The sequence below is a fragment of the Hyaena hyaena genome, unplaced genomic scaffold (genome assembly GCF_003009895.1).
Source record: "Hyaena hyaena isolate Hyena2069 unplaced genomic scaffold, ASM300989v1 scaffold_245, whole genome shotgun sequence".
NCBI classification, from domain to species: Eukaryota; Metazoa; Chordata; class Mammalia; order Carnivora; family Hyaenidae; genus Hyaena; species Hyaena hyaena.
In genome coordinates, this window is record NW_024080878.1 from 64,387 (window position 1) to 82,913 (window position 18,527).

General features: G+C 39.9%; 1 pseudogene; it reads right to left on the reverse strand.

Moving 5' to 3' along the window:
• The window catches only part of LOC120240048, a 21,710-nt pseudogene extending 5,261 nt beyond the window's left edge, over nt 1–16,449 (reverse strand).
• Between the last annotated feature and the right edge of the window lie 2,078 nt (nt 16,450–18,527).

The window sequence follows — 18,527 nt, forward strand, 5'->3', positions numbered from 1 at the left end:
GGATATTCTTTCCTGCTTTGTCAAAGATCAGTTGGCTGTATACTTTTGGGTCCACTTCTGAGTTCTCAATTCTGTTCCATTGGTCTATGGGTCTGTTTTTGTGCCAATACCATACTGTCTTGAGGATGACAGCTTTGTAGTAGAGGCTGAAGCGACAAGACCATTTTTTAAAGCGACATATAGTTTTCTTCACAGCACAAATAAATAGAAGGGAATTTCAAGTTAAGGTTATAAAGTTACCTATTGTAAATTTGTTATGTATGTTTAGTATTCACCATTAAAATATTGTTTTACCAAGTAGACTGATTTATTCAAACAAATCATTTCCTGATGTAGCAGTGCTTTCTCACTGGAGAATTATAGAATGAAATAATTTTATTTTTGACATAATGTACACCTCAATAAAGTTCCAGCCTGAAAAGTTAAGAAGTTTACGCAGGTCTGCCCAGCAAGTGGCCAGGTTGAACCTCATTTCCATGCTTTCTGGTTTTATAGTCTAACCTTTGTTCAAAGTGTCTGCTTGTCTATAAGCTAGAGCATTCAGAACAATAAACAAAGGAAGTCTTTCCACGATATATTTACAACAGTAAGTCCCTAAAGCATCACAAAGCTAGTGAATTTATTAGCATTATGGCTGAGTTCCAAGTTTGGATAGCATAAAAAGAACATGTGAGTTTCTGGTCTTATGAGTGGATAAATGATGAATCCTGGCACCTTGAGGTATGTCCATTTATATGCACAAATTGACTGCAAAAATTTAGGTTAATTCAGGTCAGGTCACTTGTTAGCTGACTGCTGGGTGACATCTGCCCTGTTTCTCCACAATGGTACAACTTTAGAGAATAGTATTAAGCTACAAAAGCCAAAATCTCACCTTTGGAAATAAGAAGTCATTCATCCTAGAGCAATAAATTCAAAGTCATTGTTATATAGCAGCCATGCTATCTTATATAGCATTGTTTATCTTTGGGGATAAATCTCAGAAGATTCCGGAGCTTCAAATGTGAATTTAAAAGCACCAGGGTCATTATCACATTCTCCCGTGAATATTGAGCAGTCCCCTTCACACAGACACAGCTAATCTTTAAGGGTTCTGTCAGTTCTCAAATGATCTCTTTATTTTTTCTTTTTATCTCAGTATTGGTGCACTTTCATTTGATAATTATTGGGAGTGTAATATAATAAATGAGCTCCTGGCTAAATATTGGCTCTAAGTTTACTTTGATATTTCAGGTTAAGGAATACTAAAAGAGGGGCGCCTGGGTGGCTTAGTCGGTTAAGTGTCTGACTTTCGCTTAGGTCATGATCTTGCGGTTCGTGGGTTCGGGCCCCGCGTCGGGCTCTGTGCTGGCTGCCAGCTCAGAGCCTGGAGCCTGTTTCAGTCTGTGACTCCTTCTCTCTCTGACCCTCCCCTGCTCATGCTGTCTCTCTCTCTCTCTCCTAGAAATAAATAAAGCATAAAAAAAAAGAATAAAATAAAATTTAAAAAAAGGAATACTAAAATAATATATAACTTTAGCTCCTTTCATTTAAATTGTGTTCATTTTTTACCTTGGGTACCCTGGGTAATATGGGATGGAATGCCATATAAAGCTGAATTTTAAATAACACAATTTTAAAGACATGTATATGTTGTGCCCGAATTGTGAGTCCCCTGAGACCCCTAAGGAGCCGTCACCGATGCAAGTACATAAGGGTCTTTATTACAAGCTCGAGCAGGGGCTCACCCGTCTACCGCCACAGCGGCAGCAAGGAGAAGCCCCGAACAATAGCGAGCAGGGTTTTTATGGGGTAAGGGACGGGGGTGTTACAGTGTACACGTTGTACGCATTGCATCATCACATAAGCACCAATCATAATTGTACAACACCCATGGTTATAGTTTTGACCATTCAGTATCCATGATATGTCCGTTACTTTTGGCGGGACACAGTCATGACTTTTGAGAATCCTTTGAAAATGAACAATTATGAGGTGAGCTCAAAGGGCCTACCTGGGGTTTAGGCAAGCGGTGAGTGATTGGCTAGTTTGTACAGAGTAACTACCTGCAGTTCCCAGCCTTGACTCAGACCACAAGAATGTTACACATTTCTTTTGATTGGCTGATCCGAGGATGGTCCTGAGGGTGGCTTCAACTGAAACTTTTCCTGGAACTGGAGTTACGTGCAGCCCGAGGTTGCTTTTAATGGAGGACTTAATTTCAGGCTCTTCATATACATTTTTTTTCTAGCAAAAAGTATGAAATGAGTATCTTTTAAAATTGTATACACAGGGAGCTGTGAAGTAAGATGATGTTTGGGATGATTGCCAGATCAGACTTAGCCTGAGTGCCTCAAAGCACTGACTACTGGCTACTGGCTTATCTGACCCAAGGAATGATGGTAGAAACAGCTGTCTTCAACCTCAGACTCATTCTAACTCTCTTGCTAATCCTAAATCGGAGAAAGTCCTATCTTGCTCTCCTGATGCACCTTGTTGGATTTTCCAATACTACTAATACTAACTAATACTAATAATACTAACCAGCTTTCATCCAGATTTAACTCCTTGCCAAGCCCCGTGCTTGACTTTTTACTTACATTTTCGCATTTAATCCTCACGATCATTCAGTGAGCCAAGTGTTTCCATTATTTTAACTTCACTAAGAGAGAACCAAGGCTTAGATTAGGCCACTTGTCAAATGTGCTCAAATGGTAAAAACTAAATCCAGGTTCAAAATCCAGGTCAGACTAAATGCTAGAATGTGCACTCTTTAATAGGACTGTCATCTAGCAAACTTCAAGACTTGAGTGCTTCAATGATGACCACTGGTTCCCAGCTAGTCTTGACTTACACTTTTCTCTCTCTACCCTTGACATTCTGTCCAATTCCTTAAAACTGGCGAGACCTACAGGCCAGTACTCAGGATCCTGTTTCCTGTCCTGTGTTAATCAATGGCCAGCTCCTCTTGACTTTACCTCCTCAATTCCTATCAAAAGTGCCCACTCCCTTTCATCTCAACACTACGCTAGGTGTCCTTATCGATTTTCCTATATGCACATCTGGCCTTGTACACGACAGCCAGAGCGAGTTATTTATTAAGAGGATTTAATATTACTCATGTTCTGTACTTTCACATAATTACATGCACTTAGTTAAAATGGCTCATAAAGAAAACAATGGCCCACTGACCAGTTCTTTACAAATCCAAATTCCCACTCCCAGCAGGGAACCCTTTGACTCTTCAAACTACTTCATGATTGAGATTCCTCAGCGTCTGTAAATAAGATGCTTTCCTAAAGAATAATTAGGATTTCTGTGTTTTCCTTGTGAAATAGTGATGAATCATAAGAAATAAATATATTTGGTCTTAGTCTTGGTTTCTAGCACAGAATTCCTAAAACCTTCAGAATTTCCTAAATGGTGAGAGCAACCAAGTGCCTTTTGTTATGTTAATGAGGTGACTTTTGGATTGCCAGTGGGGATTAGTGTTCATTGCCAGTGGACTAACCCTGTGATTAGAGGGAGGGATGGGACCAAAACTTTCAGTTCCACCCCCTGACTTCCGGGGAGGAAGGAGGGCTGGATATTGAATCAGCCACCATAAACAATTATGCCTATGAAATGAAGCTTCCATAAAACCCCAAAGGGTTGAGGTTGGGAGAGCTGCCAGGTTGGTGAACTCACGGAGATTTGGGGAGAATGGCCTGCTCAGAGAGCATGGAAGGTCTGCACCCTTTCCCCATCCCTTGCCTTATGCATCTCTTTCACCTGGCCGTTCCTGAGTTGTATCCTTATAAAATAAATCAGTAATTTAATAAGTAAAATATTTCTCTGAGTTCTGTGAGGTGCTATACCAAAGTAATCAAACCCAAGGTGGGGGTTCTGGGAACCTCTAATTTACAGCCAGTCAGACAGAAGTACAGGTAATGACCTGAACTTATGATGAAGAGCCTGAAATTAAGTCCTCCATTAAAAGCAACCTTGGGCTGCACTAACTCCAGTTCCAGGAAAAGCTTCAGTTGAAGCCACCCTCAGGACCATCCTCGGATCAGCCAATCAAAAGAAATGTGTAACATTCCTGTGGTCTGAGTCAGGGCTGGGAACTGCTGGTAGTTACTCTGTACAAACTAGCCAATCACTCACCGCTTGCCTAAACCCCAGGTAGGCCCTTTGAGCTCACGTCATAATTGTTCATTTTCAAAGGATTCTCAAAAGTCATGACTGTGTCCCGCCAAAAGTAACGGACACCTCACAGATACTGAATGGTCAAAACTGTAACCATGGGTGCTGTACAATTATGATTGGTGCTTATGCGATGATGCTATACAACATGTACACTGTAACACCCCTGTCCCTTACCCCATAAAAACCCTGCTCGCTATTGTTCAGGGCTTTGCCTTGCTGCTGCGGCGGCGGTAGACGGGTGAGCCCTTGCTCGAGCTTGTAATAAAGACCCTTATGTACTTGCATCGGTGTCGGCTCCTTGGAGGTCTCTGGGGACTCGCGATTCGGGCACAACAGTGACTGGTGTCTGAAGTCCAAGCAGGGGTTGTAGGAACCTCTTATTTGTAGCTTGTGAGTCAGAAGCGCAGGTTATCCCGTGGGTTTGGTATTGGCAGCTGAAGTTGGGTGATAGGGCCTTAGTTTTGTGGGACTGAGCCCTTTAACTGTAGGATCTGATGTTATCTCCAGGTAGATAGTGTCAGAATTGAGTTGAATTGTGTGACACTCAGTCAGTGTCCAGAGAATTACTTGGTGGTTCTGGGGATAATCCTCCCCACTCTCACCCCCACTACATTGGAATTAAATACCAGAACCTTTACTGCTGTTGTCCCTATTTATTTAATTTGAACATAATTGTTACAAGAAGAAAAATAGTGTTTTTTCTAAGTCTAAGAATTATTACAGATATTATTAAGTTTATTATAACTAGGTCAGAACAGAGTAATCAAGGATTATATATCAAATAAGAATACGTTTAGTTTGATATTTTTCAAAGATAAAACAAAAATAATTTCTCACAGCTGACAAGCATTAGAATGTGGTTGTGTCAAGTTTGAAAAATACATAGCAATCAACAAGTAGAGTTAAAATAAATCTCACAGGCAAGTTTATTAAAAGGGAGTGTTACAGGATCCTTTACCTCAATACCCGGGTTTTGTTGCCTGGTTTCGAAGTTGCCACTTCAAGGAATGAAGTGGTGGACACAGAACAAAATGGGCAGCAGGCAAAATATTCGAGTATAAGATCAGAAAGGAAGAATTGTATGAAGGCTCTTTTTGCAGAGAGGGGGCTTTCAAAGCTTAATACCCCCGACTAGAGGCAAGGGTCTTTGCTTTAGAAGGTTCTGGTTGACCCCTGTCTCCCTTCCCCCTTGTTCCTTCTCAGGTTCTACCCTTACTGGTTTAATAACTCTAGGTGCTGGGTGTTCCATTCTTGAATGGCCTGACTCCACTGTGTGAGGAGTCAGACTATGGTCATACTATCCCTGGTATAACATAAGTTTTATAGTTTACTTATTTTAGTTAGATATTTTGATTGTCAGACTCCTGAAAGGAACCTAAGGGGGAGGGGGGAATAGGTGCTGTCTGTACATTTTTTTTTTTTAGTATTTTTTTTAAAATTTGAATTCAAGTTAATATATAGTGTGGTCTTGGCTTCAGGAGTAGAACCCAGTAATTCATCACTTACATATAATACCCAGTTCTCATCCCAACAAGTGCCCTCCTTAATGCCCATCAACCATTTAGCCTATCCCATCTATTTCCCCTCCAGCAACTATCAGTTTGTTCTCTGTATTTAAGAGTCTCTCATGAGTTGCCTCCCTCTCAGTTTTTATCTTATTTTTCATTCCTTTCTACTGTATTATCTGTTGTGTTTCTCAAATTCCACATGAGTGAAGTCATATGATATCTCTTTCTCTGACTTATTTTGCTTAGCATAATACCTTCGAGTTCCATCTACATTGTTGCAAATGGCAAGATTTCATTCTTTTTCATCCTCTAAGAAGTGACTTAGATTCTTAAGAGGAACCTTAAGATTGCTGTGGTCAGATACTCCCAACATTGTTTCAAAATATGTATTTTTTTCCCATCCAGGGTCCTCAACTTCTAATCTTTCCTGCTCTGCCTATTTTTTTAAAAAATATTTTATTTATTTTTTGTGAGAGTGAGTGGGGGAGGGTCAGAGAGAGAAGGGGATAGAAGTGGGCTCTGTGCTGACAGGGAGATAGCAGTGAGACTGATGCAGGCTAGAACTCATGAACCCTGAAGTCTGACCTAAGCCAAAGTCAGACCCTCAACACCCAGGCATCCCTCCCTCCTTGCCTACTTTATCCTATCTTTCCCTAGCCTATAACCATCTCAACTTTATTCTAAGAAATATAAATCTTTCTCCCTCAAAATAAGTCTTTAGTTTTTTTAATTATATATATGTAGAAAGTATTTTTCCAACATTTGACTCATATCTGTACAAGATGTAATGGCTAGTTCAGTTCATTTCACCTCAAAGTCTATGTTACTTAAAACTTTAGTTTCTTAATCTTTCAAGTTTGCAGCTATTGCTAAGGCTGTAACTCTGACTTTAATCAAGGCTGAATTAAGTAGCTTGGAGGTTAAAATTTGTATTTCTACAGCTTATGCCATTTTTTTTATTGGACCAAAGCTTTTACATAGTCATCAGTTGACATTCTGCACACTTCCACCATTTACATTAATACACCACACACTCATATCATCTACTCCTTCCATTTTCATGATCTTGGATTTAGTAATAGACACTTAGGTATGATATCAAGAACATGAGCAGCAAAAGAAAAATAGATAAATTTGCTTCATTAAAGTTTAAACTTTTGTGCTTTAAAGGAGACTACCCATCAGTGAAGAAATAATACGCAGAATAGGAGAAAACATTTGCATGTCATACATCTGATTAGGGCCTCATATCAAATTATAAAGAACAGTTACAATTTAATACAAATAGCTCAATTTCTTTAAGATTTTATTTTTTTAATGTTTATTTTTGAGAGAGAGAGACAGACAGAGTGTGAATGGAGGAAGGGCAGAGAGAGACTGAGACACAGAATCCGAAGTAGGCTCCAGGCTCTGAGCTGTCAGCACAGATTCTGATGTGGGGCTTAAACTCACAAGCCTCGAGATCATGACCTGAGCCAAAGTTGACACTTAACCGACTGAGCCACCCAAGTGCCCCTTAAGATTTTATTTTTAAGTAATATCTACACCCATGTGAAGCTCAAACTTATACCCCTGAGATTGAGAGTTGCATGCTCTACCTACTGAGCCAGTCAGGAGCCCCAGAAGTAACCCAATTTAAAATGGGCATTGTTCTGCTTCTAGGACCCAGCCCCCTCATGGCTCCAGCTATAACAGATGCCTGTCACTGACTGTTTTCCACTATCAAAGGAGGAAAGAATGTTTGCACTAGAATTAATTTATTGCCACTACCTATGATGCTACTCTTACTTTTTATTAGCATTATTATTCAGTATGCTGGCTCTGATCTGAAACCAAGGCTTACTTATCTTATTGCAATTATAAGCAAATACATGTTTAAGCTCATTAGAGCAATTACTTGCCTTTGATGTGGAAGTTGTTTTCCTGAAGCAAGACTTTGGGTTTGGATTAGGTGGCTCAGAGTAGATGGCTTTAATGACTCCTCTGGGAGCAGGGCAGCCTTTGCTCATAGTCAATTTTAGAACACACTGAGTCTGAGGGTTAGTTCAGGGATTCACATCTATATTTGGAACTGAAGCTGAGGTACAGAACTGAAGACTAGTCCCAGAGGCCTCATAGGTGAAACATAGTCTCTGCCTATCTCTGTCTCCCCAGCAGCTCAAGGTAACACATCTGAGAATCATGGCACTTACCCAGATAACAGGGGCATTAGAGCAACAGGGGATGTCATTAATTCCTAACTCTCTTTCTCTCCATATATATATATACATGTATATACACACACATATGGAGAGACATATATATGTATATTAATTCAAACAGAAATTACACATACTAGAGAAATTCATCTTCTCTTGAGGCCTGAAACTACCTGGCTCTTTGGAATTAAACAAAACTGATCTTTTTCTTTTTCCTTTATTTTCCTTTCCTTTCCTTTCCTTTCCTTTCCTTTCCTTTCCTTTCCTTTCCTTTCCTTTCTTTTTCTTTTTTTTTTTTTCTTCTTTTTTTACATAGAGATAAAGCAAGTGGGACAGGGGCAGAGAGAGACAGAAGGAGACAGAATATCAGAACCAGATGCAGGGCTCGAATTCACAAACTGTAAGATCCTGACCTAAGCCGAAATCCAGAGTTAGGCACTTGAATGACTGAGCCACCCAGGTGGCCCCTAAAACTGGCTTTTCTAATAAAATTTCTAAAATCTCTGTTAATGACTTTGTGGATGACTGGTAAGTACCATCTTAATCTGAAGCTTGCCCCACTACTGATAGGGGACACCTGGTTGGGTTTCATTCAGGAATCAACACAGGCTTGAACATAATCTTCTACATCAGCCACATTTTGGGCAAATGTGTGCATGCTGACTAAGCAAGAGATGAGAAAGATTCTAGGAATGGTAGGATCTAAGTTTCAAGCAAATAGAATCTGACTTATAGTGAAGCTAGAAGAGCATAAATGAAGCTAACGAAGGCATTTTAAATCTCACATAAAAACATTACCTTTGGAGACATCTGCATGGCTCAGTCAGTTAAGCATCCAACTCTTGATTTCGGCTCAGGTCATGATCCCAGGGTTGTGGAATGAGCCCCACATTGGGCTCTGTACTGAGTGTTCTCTCTCTTTCTTTTTCCTTCCCTGCCCTTCTTCCCTACTAGTATGCTTTTGTTCTCTCTCTCTGTCTCTCTGTCTTTCTCTCTCTCTCAAAAAAAGATTACTTTTGTAGAAATAACACATGTCCAAAAAGTTACTGAATCTTTTACCATTTTTTATACCATAAAATGCTTAAAAGAATTATCAACATCTTCATATTCTGTCATCACAGATGTCATATTCTGGCCTGTTTTATCAGATTGCTTTTCTCAGCTGAATTCTCTCATAATTAAGTAGGTGAATATTTCAATTTTTGTTTTTCTTTTCAAATTACACACAAAGTGTATTGTGCGTAATTCAAATTCAAAAGCAGTTTGAAGTTTCATATTGGGCACAAGTAAGTACATGGACTGAAGCAAAAAGGTCCTCTTATTTAACTCCATCTGCTTGAGAATAAGCTAGAATAATTCTGAGAAAAAAAAAAAGAATGGCTGGAGGCAATTAATAGAGCTGAACATGCAACAATAGCTTTGAAGCATGAATGAGGTCTTTAATGCTATAGTTCTAGGAATTCAGTTGGTCAATAAAGGATATTTTTCACATAGACTGGTATTGCAAAGAAAAGGATGTGATGTTTCAGTCTAGCAATGAACTCTACTGTGAGCTCTTTGAGTATCTGTGGGGGAGGAGGACACCTGGAGCACCAAATACAGTATCTCACTATCTGCTTCATTCAGTATTTATTCATCTTACCATCACTCTTTAAGTCATATGAAGATGTCAACAGTGCCCATGCCAATTATATCTTTTTTCAAGTTTGAAATTTATTGTATCTTTCACAACTGAGTAACAATTTGGCTAGTTACCGAATTCTTGGCTGGAAAGAAATACTTTTACATTAGCATTTTGATCCACTGTATTCTCTTCCAGTTTTCAGCATAGCTGTTGTGAGGTGTGCTGATGCTTTTCTAATACCTTTTTAAAAATCTTTCTCTGGAAAGTTTTTAGGATTTGAAATTTTATGATGTTATAACTTGGCATGTGACTTTTTTGCACTTACTATGCTAAGTAGCTGCTATTTTAATATCTTCTTAGGTAAATATCAAACCATGATCTATCATCAGAATTCCTTCCATTGAACGTTTTTAGACCATTCTTTTACCTGGAAATTAATTTTTATTCCTCAGAAATCAATTGTGACAATTGGTCTGTAATGTAAGTGGGGTGTTATCAGAATGCAAGCCTGTAGTGGTAGAATTCAAGGAAGGAGTGAAGAAAATAGGACTGAGAAGATCCGTAAGAGCAAATGTCATTTTTTAAAAGATTATGTTCAATGTTGTTTATCCACACTAATGATATGGGAGTTCTTTTTATGGAACTGACACTAAAGCTGTGGTGAGGGAATCCTGTTGACATCTAATGTCAATCCCTCTAATCACTCATTGTTTTCCAGTGTCTGTTATTTTCTCATTCTCCCCTTCAGAAGAAAAAAAAAAATTCAAGAGCAAAAAAATGACTGAAGAAATTCAGTGTACCAGACCCAAATACCTCCTTCATGAGTTCCCAGAAAATCAAGAACATCAAAGTTCCCTCTTTGTGTTTTTCTTTGTATTGAATGTCATCATCCTTTCATGGAAACAGGAGACAATCCTGATACCCCCATTTGGTTGGAATTTCCCTTGTCTAATGCACATTTTAGTCTGCAAGGGGTGCTGCCTCTCCCTCAGTGTACTGCACAGTTTCCTGTTACAGAGAACAACCATTGTTCTTATGGGCACCTTTATACAAATTCATCTCTTACATGCTCCACTCACCAGGGATGATTGTCTCCTGGCCAGAGTATCCTATCGCGAATGCATGTCCATCGGTTGCCTTATGAACTATGCAATCATGATGTCTAAAGAGATCCAAAATAACGTGCTGGCCAGTGCTCATTTGAGTTCAAGGGCTCATGCAATTATAGCCTTTTTACTGCTGCCTGCTGACGGGACCATCATCCTTCTCTTGTCTTCTATAGCCCCACAGACTCTAGCTATTGGATGTTAAGAATTTTACTCAACAGAAAACCTACTTTTTTTATTATGTCTCTGTAAAGATGCCTAGTGCCATTAGGACTGTCTTCATCTCTCAGGTATCCAATCTGGCTTGAGTCCCAACAATTCTCTAATCTGAAACTTTTTTTTAGTTACATCTTCCACGTCTCACTCAGTCTATCCAACTTTCTTCTTTGAGATTCCAAAACAAACTGGCACAAGTCTTGTCCTGAGTTGGACCAGGTAACTATGGCCGTAAGCGTACTGGATCCCCTTGTCACACACCTCAAGGCTTTCTGAGGGAAGGAATTTCTCAGAGACAGCACCAAAGAAAAAGATTGTTGAGTGTGCTTCAAAGGAAAGCGGTTCTTTCTGTTAATAATTAAGATGAACTGGTGTCATGTGGCCTTGGAAATTGGGACACTATGTTTGAATTGTAAAAGTAATTATTTGTCAAATGCAGAAAACTGAAATGTTTCACATAAAGCAAGAGTAACAGTCCATATTAGAAATTTCATTTAGCGGTTATCTATTGTTTTCTCAAATAAAAAACTTCTTTATACCACTCTTTTTTCCTCTGTTGCACTCTGTGGGGTCTATTGATGGTAAATACAGAAAGTGTTCATTTCTCAGATTGTGGAATATACCTGGTTTATTCTGAGCTTACAGAGTAAACAGCAAAAATCCTCAGTTACTTTCATCTGCAGTTTTCCATCTGAAGGAAAATACATATCAAATTAATTGTCATTTCCAGGTACAAAGTGCATCGTTTTATTGCAGAATAATTTTATAGCACATTATTGAGCAAATCTTATAGGTCAATATGTTGATGTCACTCAAATTGGTCACAGACAGATGCAATCAGTCAGGCACCTGAATTGCAATAACCCCAGTAGAACCACTGCCCACATTGTCTCTTTCCTCAGATTGTAAAAGGGTCAAACAAGGCAAACTGTTTGATGGGAAGTCATAGCATGAGAATGAGCATTCAACTTTGCTCATGTCATGATCTCACAGTTTGCAAGTTCAAGCCCCACACTGGGCTCTGTGCTGATGGCTCAGAGGCTGGAGCCTACTTTGGATTCTGTGTCTCCCTCTCTCTCTCTGCCCCTCCCACACTGTTTCTCATGCTCTATCTCTGTTTCTCAAAAATAAATAAACATTAAAAAATAAAAATAAATAAATACAAAGATAGTAAATATAAGAGTGAAGAATCCTTCCTTTACCCTGAAAACTGAACTTTTCCACTCGGATGATAACACCCACCTTTCTTCCAGGTCTATTTAAATTTTTGGTAACATTAGGACAGAATTATAAGTGAACACTCCCAGTTGCTTAACTTACTCCACACTATTAACAATGAAGACTTTCCACCAAGGAAAATCTAAATGTATAATTAAGCCTCAAACCTAATGCAACGACTCCTCCGAGGCAGACATGGTAAGTCAGAGGACACACCGACTCACAGTTCAGTGAAAGAATCAACAAACCTGTATGATTCCTGGTTGTGGTAGAACAAGGAATATTAGCGGTTTTGAGTTATGCCTCTGACTCCCTTACTAGTCACCACCCTCAGATATGAACATCACCAAGATTCATGTATACCCAGAGAAGGCTCTTTCTTAAAGTTTGCCCCCAGCTGATGCATGAATCATATGTACACCTTCCTTTAATACAAATCGTTCCTAAAAATTGCAATGAAATCTCATGACTCAGATTCTTCAAGATACCTTCCCCTTCAGAATCTTACCAGAGACTATCCGATACTCTTAGATCTAGAACTTCTTTCCCAGCTGTGCTGAGGAATGGAGCACAGTGTAAGGTCTGGTGCCAAAAGTGCCATGGCCGCTTTTCCTCAGCTCTGTCAGTATCGACTTCTCTCCTCACCTTCCCCCTGCTAGGCACTTGCTCAGACAAGCTGTACAGTGTTACCTGCTTTTCTGCAAGAACAGCCTTGAGGAGGCCTACCTTCCTCCACATCCAGATATTAAATTCCTGTAATTGGCTCATTTGGGAATGAGAATTCCATAGGAAAAAAAAAAGATCCTTAATAAAAAAAACACACACTGATTATCATTTGAACTGGAACTAAATATGAGGTGTGACAGAAAAGGCAGTAGTTCAGCTGACGTTTGCTCCTATCCCTGTCTCCAGCCCTCTTGGTCACCACTCAGGATAGGCGTGCTCTCCTAGGGACTCTCAAAAGAGGAGTCCTGTTGCTTAGTGTCAGGGTGACCTGCTTGTGATCAGATATGGCATTTGCAAAATCATGGACTACTTCACTTACCAAATCAAACTTATGTTTCAGTCCATGCCATCGTTAGCCTAGAAATTCTCTCATCTAACCAGAATGAAAAGTCATACATTTACCTGCTATAAGTTACTAAAATGGCAAAAATTGATGATGAACAGCCACTAGAACCATGTCTCCAGGCCTGACACAGACATTTCTCTTCCAGTTTCCTCCTCTTCTGTGTGTGAATTAATGAACTTGGGAAGTGCCCAGAGACAGCAAATGCACTTTCCAATTGAAGAACGCTCTCACATTAGCTCTGCCTTGCTTTGATGCCAGCTTTGAGGGCAATGTTCTTTGCAGCAATACTTTACAGGATGTGCCAAATCGCTACAATTAATGACCTAGAGGGCCGGGGCCCAAAAACTGGAAAATTGCCCCTGGCCATATCAGGTATACTGATTGCCCCAGTTTCAATCCAGAAGGCAATGGGGATGGGAGAAGGAAAGGGAGGGAGGTCCATGGAGCCATTAGAACATTTAGTTGCCGACCTGGCTTTACATATGATTTTATTCCTTAATTTGGTTCAATAGGAAATATATAGGCATAGGGAAATGAAGACTGCTTTTCTCTTTCATTTTCCATTGTGATAAATGTATTAGCCAAGGCCACCTTTTCTTTGCAAGCAAAAAATGTCCCATATGTGCATCCTGGTCCTGCGATCTTTGCATAACCTTACCTTGTCCCCTAACACATTCCCTGGGCACCTACCCCAGCCACAATTTCAAGGCCACGCCAGTGCATATGTCCTGCCAGGCGCAAGAAGGCCGTGTCCAAGTATCACATGAAAGATTCTGGGCTTGAGAGTCACCCTGAGTACACGCACCAAAGCATCATAACCCAGGTCGTCATTAGTTACCAGGATGATTCAGGGATTTAACTCCCAAGGGTGGTTTAAATCAAATGTAAAATATCTCATAGAAACTCTGTATATACTGTTCCCTTGGTACCCAGGAAGCTCTGGAATAACAAAACATAACAGACTCATTACATTTTATAAATACTCATAGGTTTGCCGGTGTGGAACACAGAAACCAAGTCTTCCAGTCAGACATGAAGAAGCCTGTTTGTCTCACTGGAAATACTCAAGGTGGACGCTTCCAGAAGGTTGGAAACCCTGACTGACTGCCCGATAGGTGCTCGGTATGTTGTATTCATTTCCAAGGCTGCTATAGTAAAAGCCACAAGGGCAGTGAAGGGAAGGGTTTCAGTTCTGGGATTGTGAAGAGTACAGGGCTTTAGGGCTTTAGGACAGGTATGCTTTCCTTCTGTCAGCGATGCAAATGGGAGAGGATCGGTAGACTGTTAGAAAAGCTGGGATTTTTGGTCAGTGTATTATCTATGAGGAAACCATAGCATAGACCTGACAAACTCACAAAACCTCTGAAGTCGCATGCAGAATATTGTCTGAGAGAAACTTTTCTAGGAACAGTTACTTAGTTTTTACCAGATTCTCAAAGTAGTTCATGTGCCCCTCCCTTCCCGGGGGGCTAAGAAGATTTCTTAGTTTATTCAACAAAGTTGCTTGAATTATTCAAACAGTGAGTGGTAAAACACAAAGCAATACTTTGAATCATCAAATATCGAATATATGAAACATAATAAATGTTATGTATACATAAATCATATCATAAGGGAATCATAAAGGGGGATGCAGTATAGTTTAGGCTAAGGGCTCTAGAATCAGTCTGCCTGGCTTCAAATCCTGGATCATCTACTTTCTCTACTTTGTGAATTTGGAAAAAAAAACTACTGAATATTTCTGTGTTTTAGTTTCTTCACTAGGAAAATGGGGGAAGTGATAATGACGTATTTAATAAAATAATGTATAAAATAGAATGAATAATTCATGGCACATGAAAAGTATTTAAATAATCACTGGTTATTATCACTAAATTTGAGAGTAATTAAATCAGAATGCTCAGTATTTCTTTGTTTTTTCAATTTTTTTGATGTTTATTTTTGAGAGAGAGAGAGAGAGAGACAGAGTATGAGCGGCGGAGAGGCAGAGAGAGTGGGAGACAGAATCCGAAGCAGGATCCACATTCTGCACTGTCAGCACAGAGCTCCACATAGGGCTCAAACTCGTGAACCGCTAGATCATGACCTGAGCCGAGGTTGTACACTTAACCAACTGAGCCACCCAGGTGCCCCATCAGTATTTTATTTCTTAAAGGAGTCATAAGTTTTCTCTTAGGTAGAAAAATTACAGGTCAAATATTTATTATGAGAAATTTATTATATTGTTTTTCCCTGAATGGGAAATAAGGTCTAGTTATATTCTAAATTTTTTTAATGTTTTATTTATATCTAGGAGAGAGAGAGAGAGAGAGAGAGAAAGAGAGAGAGAGAGACAGCATGAGCAGGGAAGGGTCAGAGAGAGAGGGAGTCACAGACTCTGAAATAGGCTCCAGGCTCTGAGCCCGACGCGGGGCTCGAACCCACTAACCTCGAGATCATGACCTAAGCGAAAGTCGGACGCATAACCGACTAAGCCACCCAGGTGCCCCTATATTCTAAAAACTAATAGGCTAAATATTGATGTTATCAGTAACCCTCAAATTTAATTGCCCACGAGGAAAGACAGAATACATACTGAGTTGAAAACTGTTAAAAATAAAAAAGAGCATTCAATTAGAAGACTTTTGAATGCAAAAAAAGCATTTCCATAGGATGAATGATGAATAAATATTTAGCTATTCAAAAAGAAATTTTTAAAAATGTAGAAATTAGAATGCATGAACCGTGCTTTAGAAACTTCATAGGCAAATGTGCAGTTATATTAATAATAGCTAACAGAGAAAAAAATATTCTATCACATGAGCTGTTGAATAGAACCAGAGTCAGTCTACTGGCTTTCTGGGTTCTTCCACACTTACTAAACTGCTTTGTGTGGCAGCTGAAGTGAGAACAGTCACACTTCCAATGGAGGCAGGAAGTCTTGACTGATTCTAGAAATCTGCAAGAACGTCTTCCTGCCTTTAGATGGCACAGAATCCAAAGCAGCAAACATTTTACTGAGCAAGATTGCTTATGTGCAACAACATGGATGGAACTTGAGGGTATTATGCTACGTGAAATAAGCCAGTCAGAGAAAGACAGATCTCATATGTTTTCATTCATATGTGGAACTTGAGAAACTTAACAGAAGACCATGGGGGAGGGGAAGGGGAAAAAACAGTTTCAAACAGACAGGGAGGGAAGCAAATCTATAAGAGGCTCTTAAATACAGAGAACAAACTGAGGGTTGGTGGGGGGCTACAGGGGAAGGGAGAAATGGGTGATGGGCATTGAGGAGGGCACTTGTTGGAATGAATATATTTTAAAAAATTGCTTACGTGCAACTCCTGAAGATCTCCATGTTCGGTTTTGCTTTAAGGTCTTAATGAGAGAAGCAAGACCACAACAAAACAGGCCACATCTACCATAAATACACCAGGAGCGCTAAAAAGGCCATATTTAAAAGACTCCCTGCTATTTCCTGATATGAGCTAATCTGAACATCTTCAGGCATCTAAGACTGCTGCTCCTCTCACCAAACCTTAAAGATACGATTTCCCCAAAGGTTTGTCCTTGAACCCTTCTGTTAGCTGATTCTCTATCCCTGAACCATCTCATTGATTCCCCCAGCTTTTACCATCCTCTGTCCATTGATGACTCCCAAATCGACATCACTAGGTGTGCCTGTATGGTAGCCATACAGCCATACAGCCACAGTCCTCTCAGCCTGAATTCAACCTCCCTCCCTCCTACTCCACTCCTAGCCCAGACTTTCTGTTCCTACTAAAAGCACTAATTCATAGGGACTTATTATAAATACAGTGGAAAATCTTTTTATCTTCTCCTTAATACGTTCTCAACATTATTGGTGTGTGTATGTGTGTGAGTATATTTAAATTGTGTCAGATTACCTCAGATAAAAGGTAAAATTTAAACTATCAGTTCTCGGGTTACCATTATCTTGGTCTCTCAGACTTAAAACTTGAAACCCAGTCAATTGCCAAGTGACACAGACTCTGCCTTTGGGGTAACTCTCCTTCCTAACATCTCAGCTGGTATTCCTACTGATTTCTCTCCCTTTAGTCCATCCTGTGCATGCTCCCGGAGTAACTCCTTGAAAGCTGAACACTGGTCAAGTCATTCTACCCCTCAGATGTGCACTGGGTCCACATTCACTACTGATCTAGTCCTTAAAATCTCCCTGACATGGGAAACTCTGCACAATATAACACGCTGACCCCCCCGCCCTCCAGTTTGTTTCTCACTAATCTCTTTCAGATGTACTTGCTCTTAACAGAAAGGATGCTCATAGTCTCCTAAACGTGCTCTGAGCTGCTCTGACTCAACCTCCCTCCTAAAATGCTCTCTTTGAATCCATCTTTCACCTTTTGAGGTTCTTTCCATTTTCAATGACCATCTCAGTTCATTCCAAGGCTGCTTACTCCCTATAGGATACAGATCAAACTCCTTAAAATGGGTGAGATCCTCAGTTATCTAGCAAGGGATGCATTTACTTGTAAGCAGCACTACCCTTAGAGCCAAACAAAAGGGACCCTGCCTTGGTCACTTTCTTTAGAGCAATTCTGGGCCCCTTCCTGCTGCACCACACTCCAGAGGATGAGGGCAAAGAGATGTGCACACCCAGATTTCATCCTATCCACCCCTTCTAGACCACTTTCCAGGTAACAAGACCCTAAAATTCCTTGCCCAGATGGCCCTCAACTTACTTCCAGAGTCTACAAGTTTCACTTTCCAAGGTCACCCTCATAAGGGTAAACCACAATGCTGACATTCACATGCTAAGGCCTTAGAAGTAGCCAAGGGATGGCTATTTGCAGGGGTATGAACAGATGTACACATGTGTGACTGCACACATGTGGGCTGGAGACATGTTCTCACGCCACCTCATTTCATCATGGAACTCCAAGGATTCCACCTTCCAGGCTATTATGAGGGTATATTTGTTGAGGAGGAAGTCTAGAACATATCTTATTAATTTGCTATCCTCATTTTTAACTTTTACTTATTAAACTGTAGATATGCGGGCCCCCATTTGTTATTCTTGCCCTGGGCTCTTCCAGTGTCAAAGGTGGGTTTGCTCCTAAGGAGCCAGTTTTTTACACACACCAAATGTGTGCAGTTCTTTAAAGTCTTGCCTTTCTCAAACTCAGTTATATTACACAGCTACACTATGTATCTATACCTTAGGGTCCCCTTGCACTTTTGGAGCATGCTTTAAGAGGTTGAAAGGTAATACTCTGGAAGTACTAGACAATACAAGTTAAAAAGTGAAAGGAATAAGAGATGCTATACAGAAATGAGGGAAGAAGTTCATCTCCTTTTCATATTGTATGACTCTGTATTTGAAAAACTCAAAAGAATCAACTAGGAACTATTTTTAAATGATAGGAAACTATGGTGAAAATAGTTATAAAATCA